We start from the raw sequence: 6,123 nt of genomic DNA on the forward strand, positions 1-6,123 counted from the left end.
TCACAAATGTATTTAAACGGGCAATTGTTTTCAACTCAAGTTGATCAGTATGAATTTGAAACTGTGCCACCCCTCTAAGTAAGTCTCGTGACCAAAATGTAATCGCCCATCGGGATTACGTCATTATCATTCATAACGTGTTTTAGAAGATTTCCACTCAGACTCCAGCCCTATTGTTACATTCATGCCTCACTGATCACCACGGTACAGCGACCTAGCGTGCACGGGCTTTATCTTAAGCTGTTGTTTCGGTGCTGGGCTAGGCCTTCATTACTGTCGTTGTGCTCCTCACGCTCACTGCATGCAACTCATTACGCTGTTCAAAATTATCATTTTGGCTCTGTATGAAATTGTTTATTCTAATTGAACGTGCGCATTGTGTCAAATTTATTTGTATTAACAAAGACATCGTTACCATTTACTACAAGATCAACACCAAGAGGGGCAATGTCTTCAAGAGTAGAAAGAGGTACGTTACATGTCTCTGATTAATGTACATGTGTATAACGTGTGTAAGCTCTGGTAAAAGTAGAGTTTTGTCACCTGAAACAGAGAACTCCTTAAATTTCATTGGATGTTAAAGAAAAGTTTACATGGAAGATAAATTACAGCAGAATTAAGGTTGAACGAAAATTATTATTTTATTCAATAATAATGCAACGTGGGGAGAAAATACAATTTCGAAAGAATTCGTCAGACACGTGCAGTAACATTGTGTTCGCACGTATTTGCATAGGAATTTGATACGTGCAGTGACATTGCGTTCGCACGTGGAACAGTTGAAGGGTAGCATTCCAGTGGAAAGTTTTTTTTTTCATATTGTTGTCCCTGAATAATTAAACTCGCTAATTTACACCAGTATTTTCAATGATAAACCTGTGACAGTGTCTCCTTCATTGTCACATTGACTTGCAGGTCTTATGTAACTCCCTTTCTGGTGAAGGTTAAAAGACGCTTTCCACCTCAGTCTCAGAAACTAAAAAATAAATTGAAACAATATAAAACCTAGTCAACATTCTGGGCAAAACGTTGGTGCAAGTGATGCAAACAATTAATTAGTTTTGTTTGTAGATCGAGTTGGGAGGAGTGCAGACGCTGCAGGCGTGCATTATGCAGCATCCGCAAAGCAAAGCCGCTGCTGGATCTGTAGGAGTGTTAGGATAAAATGTTATAGGCAGTTAGATTCGGCGAAATATTCTCATACGCGTTTAGAAACCTCCGCACCGCGTTCTATCGCTTTTCCGTTCGACAATTAGGCATATTCATACGTAATGTTAGGCAAACTCGTGGGTTTTTTTTGGCTTGACCGGAGACGATTTGGTACGAAGACCGTGAAGGGACATGGGAGTTATTTAGTTTTTTTGTCATAATACTATTACGTATGTGTTATTGTCACGTACGTACGTAACTCACGCACGTACTTGAATATTATCACGTACGTAGGTAATATTATCACGTAGGGCCCACGTGATAATTATTACGTACGTAGGGCCCACGTGATAATTATTAAGTACGTATACACAACGTATACTCGTTTAAGGATACACGTATTATCACTTACATATGCAATACATGTACGTACGTAATATGTACTTATTTATCAGGTATGTACGCAATAATAATACTAATATTGCGTTAGTTCGTAATATTATATTATCACGTACGTATGTGATAAATTAATTGTATCACGTACGTACGTTGTGATTGTCATATTTATAGTAGTAGGCCCTAAATAAGAACAATATGTTCATCTCCTCTTGGTCTTCGTACCCACGTATCCGCATATCCGCATATCCGCGTACCTGCGTATCCGCATATCCGCGTACCTGCGTAATCGCGCGATTTCGTGTACCATACTTCGAAGATGATAAAATCTAGGGCACTGTTTAAGCAAAGTGCAATAAACAGTGTTAGGGAAAACGAAGCAAAAGTAAATTAGGGAGCAAGCATAGCCCGCTGCGAGCATGCGCACATTGAGCCTGCAGGCAGTGCGATGGGGAGCTTAGAGGTTTTCTAAAAAAAAAAAAAAAAAAATATATAAAAATAACATTAACTTAATGCAAACGAAAATCAGTCTAATGAATAACACTGTCCCCCTAAACTTTAAACTTGAAAGTACTGGTGTATTTTATTTTATTTTCGCTATTAAGAAACTTCACTCGCAAATTCTTAGTCGATTTTGTAATTGATTGAGAGTCATTTTGTGATGGTTTATCGATCAGCTGGAATGCTGCCCTCTATACGGACATTGGCTGGTACTTTGCCCAACTCAAAACAATAATTAAACAAAGTTAGTAAAACAACTACAGAAAGTGGCAATGCCTGGTGCGTTGTCCACCAACGACGATATAATTTCTTTATAATTGTATAATATGTTTAAGAGCAAACAAGATTCATAAAATCTAGGCCATCGGCAATTGACAGTGACCATGCCTGGTGCAGTGTCACTTGTAAGGGACACCCTCTTCGGTGCATATTAGTAGCGCCGATTTCCAAGAGGCCCCTTCCTTCAGAAGAACTTGAACATTAAAACTTAAACCATTTAACAAAAACACGGAAGGACGTTACTACTTAAATAGCCATACAGAGAAAACTGTTGGTTAATAATTAACACTAATTCCTCAATGAGCTCTCTGTTAAGGTGACATATACGCTCTTATAGTAACACTAAAAGGTCAAAAAATCTGGGGATTAACAGCGTCTGTAAAAGCGCCGCATTGTGCATACTTCGCTATTCTGCCGTGAGCAGTGAGGACACAGTTGACAGTTGACCATATTTTAATGATCGTAGTAAAATCAAAAGTCATAACTTTGGTTAATTATACTTTGCATACATTTGTATAAAAGACATTTTTAATTTGTGAAGAGCTTTTGAGCTCGGTTCATTATTAAGCTTATCTGTGAGTAAAAAAATGCTTACAGAGAGAATGACTTTTGGGGGAAAAAACTCGAAAGTAGATTGTATTTTGTTTCATTGTAAATGTTGCATGTTTGATTTTTTTGCCTTTGTGTGCATTGCTCTCTGTGTGGTGTGATATTTTTTAATGGTATCCGTCTGTTGTCTCTGACAATAGACAATTTTTTTTTTTAAATCAAATTAATCGTTGCGGCTACGAAAATGTCAAATCGTTAAGTAAAATCGAAGCAGAACTTGAAAGGAATAATACTTAAAATCAGTGTTATTTTTTTCTGAACTGCAATACGTCGGGCAAAAAATGTTACGGTTTTGAAGAGGCAAACCTCAAATTGACGAAAATACGAAATCAACTTTAAAATGTTAGGCAGTATTGGAATAAAAAATACCTACCCGGATATTTACTTGACTACGCGTATGACGAAAACTGAAAACAAAATACAAATCGGTCCAAAATAAATTGTAGCGAAAATCACATAGTAAACTAATTTTTTTTCCGAAAAAAAAATCACTCCGCTTTCTACGTGTAGGCCTACACGCTAGGAAAATGATGAAAATAACGCGAGGAAAACATCACAGCGTTAGTGAGAGTAAAAATACCCGAAATCAGTATTATTTGTCTTACCATAAAGTAAACAAAATGGGTTATCGAAATAACAAATCAAAATGACGAAAATAACGGCATAAAAATTAATCATCCGCAACGAGAGAAGTAAACTTTACATGTACATGCAAATTGATGCTAATTTCTAAACTTCCAAATTTGGCCACAGAAAAAAAGACCGAAATTAAGATTTAAAAGAAAGGATGAAATTATGCTGAGCAGTAAATACCGGTTCTACATTGCCTCAAAAAGTCGGAAAGCGAATATTGGCAAACGGTGGGAAAATGACGGCAGCAAAAGAAAATGAAATTGACGAAATTACGAGAAAAAAAATCACACCATAATGAACAAAATATCTGTTTAGAAAATGACTGAATTTCAGTTATATACAGCGGTATTTCAAAAACATCAAAATTGTTGGCATTGTCGAAAAGTACCTTCAAAAAGACCTTATTGCCCCCCCCCCCCCCCCCCCACCAAAAAAGGTACATTGTGAAAGGGTACAACTTATTGGCAACCTGCCGTTATCGGTGTCGGCACATGTTCGTGTGCATTATGACAAAAAAGATCATGTCTGTTTTTAAAAGTAAATAGTGGAAACATGGGTAGAATCGTTTAGTTTCTATTTGGTAACAAGTGGCCTTATTACAGGTTGGCTTAGACATAATGCTCTGGAATGTTTCACTTCAGTAACAAATGGGCTAGGCCCAGTGTTTTCGTAACCCTGTTCACTTAGGAAAGAGTTGCAGCTTTCATCAAAGAAACTGATGACCTAAAAGTTGAGACTGCATGGATGAGCTAGGCTGCTTTGTCTGGACGAAAATCAACCCTCCAAGGCTCCAACAGCCTCATCACACAGAAACTCAGGAACCGGAAGCAGGGAGGAGGACCGACAGATGAACGGATGACCTGCTTGCTGGGCTACCCATTACTGATTCTTGAGGTTAGTTTACATGTTGGCCTCCGCTTCGCAGGATCAATCAAGTCACAGAACTCATCAAAATGGGCGATCTGACTCTGTTATAAAGTTCTTCCACACACGAGTTCTGGTAGCGGGCTTTGCTTTGTGGGGTTAATTCAATGTTTTCTTTCCCCTTTCTAGCCCTGGCACGAATATAGCTCAATAATTCAAATGTTTTCTTTCGTATCCTTTCAGAAAAATGAGGACCACTGACTGATGAGGGAATTGCTTTACTGAGATTGATGAGCCTGCCTCAAGACATCGTCAGGGCTCCAACAGCCTTATCACACAGAAACTCGAGGAACTGGAAGCAGGTAGGAGGACCGACAGATGAACGGATGACCTGCTTGCTGGGCTTCCCATTACCGACTATCAGGTTTGTGTACATGTAGCCTACTTAAACAGAAACAATCAAGAACTAAAATCAAAATGGGCGATCTGGCGCTCTTCTATGTTCGTCCACAAACAACGAGTTCTGGTAGCGGGGCTTTGCTTTGTGGGGTTAATTCAATGTTGTCTTTCCCCTTTCTAGTCCTGGCACGATTACAGCTCAATAATTCAAATGTTTTCTTTCGTCATTTGAATCCTTTCAGAATAATGAGGACCACTGACTGATGAGAGAATTGCTCTACTGGGATTGATGAGCCTGCCTCAAGACATCGTCAGGGCTCCAACAGCCTCATCAAACAGAAACATGAGGAACCGGAAGCAGGGAGGACGACCGACAGATGAACGGATGACCTGCTTGCTGGGCTTCCCATTCCTGATTATTAGGTTAGTTTACATGTAGGCCTCCTCTTTAGTAACAGGAACAATCAAGTCACAGAACTAATTTAAATGGGCGATCTGACTCTGTTATTATGTTCGTCCACAAACGAGTTCTGGTAGCAGGGCTTTGCTTTGTGGGGTTAATTCAATGTTTTCTTTCCCCTTTCGAGCCCTGGCACGAATAAAGCTCAATAATTCAAATGTTTCCTTTCGTTATTTGAATTCTTTCAGCAAAGTGAGGACCACTGACTGATGAGGGAATTGCTTTACTGATATGAGAATGAGCCTGCCTCAAGACATCGTCAGGGCTCCGACAGCCTCATCGAACAGAAACCCGAGGAACCGGAAGCAGGGAGGAGGACCGACAGACTGATGAACGGATGACCTGCTTGCTGGGCTTCCCATTACTAATTCTTGAGGTTAGTTTTTAGTAACATGTACCTAAAGAATGAGCAGAAACAAGTAATCAAAATGGGTGATCTGGCGCTCTTCTATGTTCTTCTACAAAATAAAGAGTGCTGGTAGTGGGGCACTGCTTTGTGGGGTTAATTCGAACATTTCTGCCCCCCTCCTCTTGCTCTACCTTTTAGATATTTCTTAATAATAATTCGGATATTTTCTTTCGTCATTTGAATCTTTTTACAGACATGAGGACCACTGACTGGTGAGGGAATTGCCCTATGATGGATGAGCCTGCCTCAAGCTGCCATAAGCTGGGAGGACCGACGGTTGACTGACTCTGCCTGCTTGGTTGGCCATCACCGATTCTTGAGGTATGTTTACTTGAAAAGAGACCATGGATATGTAGGCCTACACTTAAATTTGTTATTCCTTTAATACTATGTCACCTCTTACGATGCTTGATTTCCTCTTTAA

General features: G+C 39.4%; 1 long non-coding RNA gene across 2 annotated transcripts; it reads left to right on the forward strand.

Moving 5' to 3' along the window:
• Positions 1 to 2,744: 2,744 nt before the first annotated feature.
• On the forward strand, positions 2,745 to 6,123 carry LOC119729204. Of its 2 annotated transcripts, none has more exons than XR_005271202.1 (2): positions 2,745 to 4,461; positions 5,893 to 6,123. It is a non-coding gene; the product is annotated as an uncharacterized LOC119729204 (long non-coding RNA). The 2 variants fall into 2 exon arrangements; XR_005271203.1 differs by lacking the exon at positions 2,745 to 4,461 and adding an exon at positions 5,613 to 5,666.

Source organism: Patiria miniata, unplaced genomic scaffold (assembly GCF_015706575.1).
Source record: "Patiria miniata isolate m_02_andy unplaced genomic scaffold, ASM1570657v1 HiC_scaffold_1, whole genome shotgun sequence".
Lineage (NCBI taxonomy): Eukaryota > Metazoa > Echinodermata > Asteroidea > Valvatida > Asterinidae > Patiria > Patiria miniata.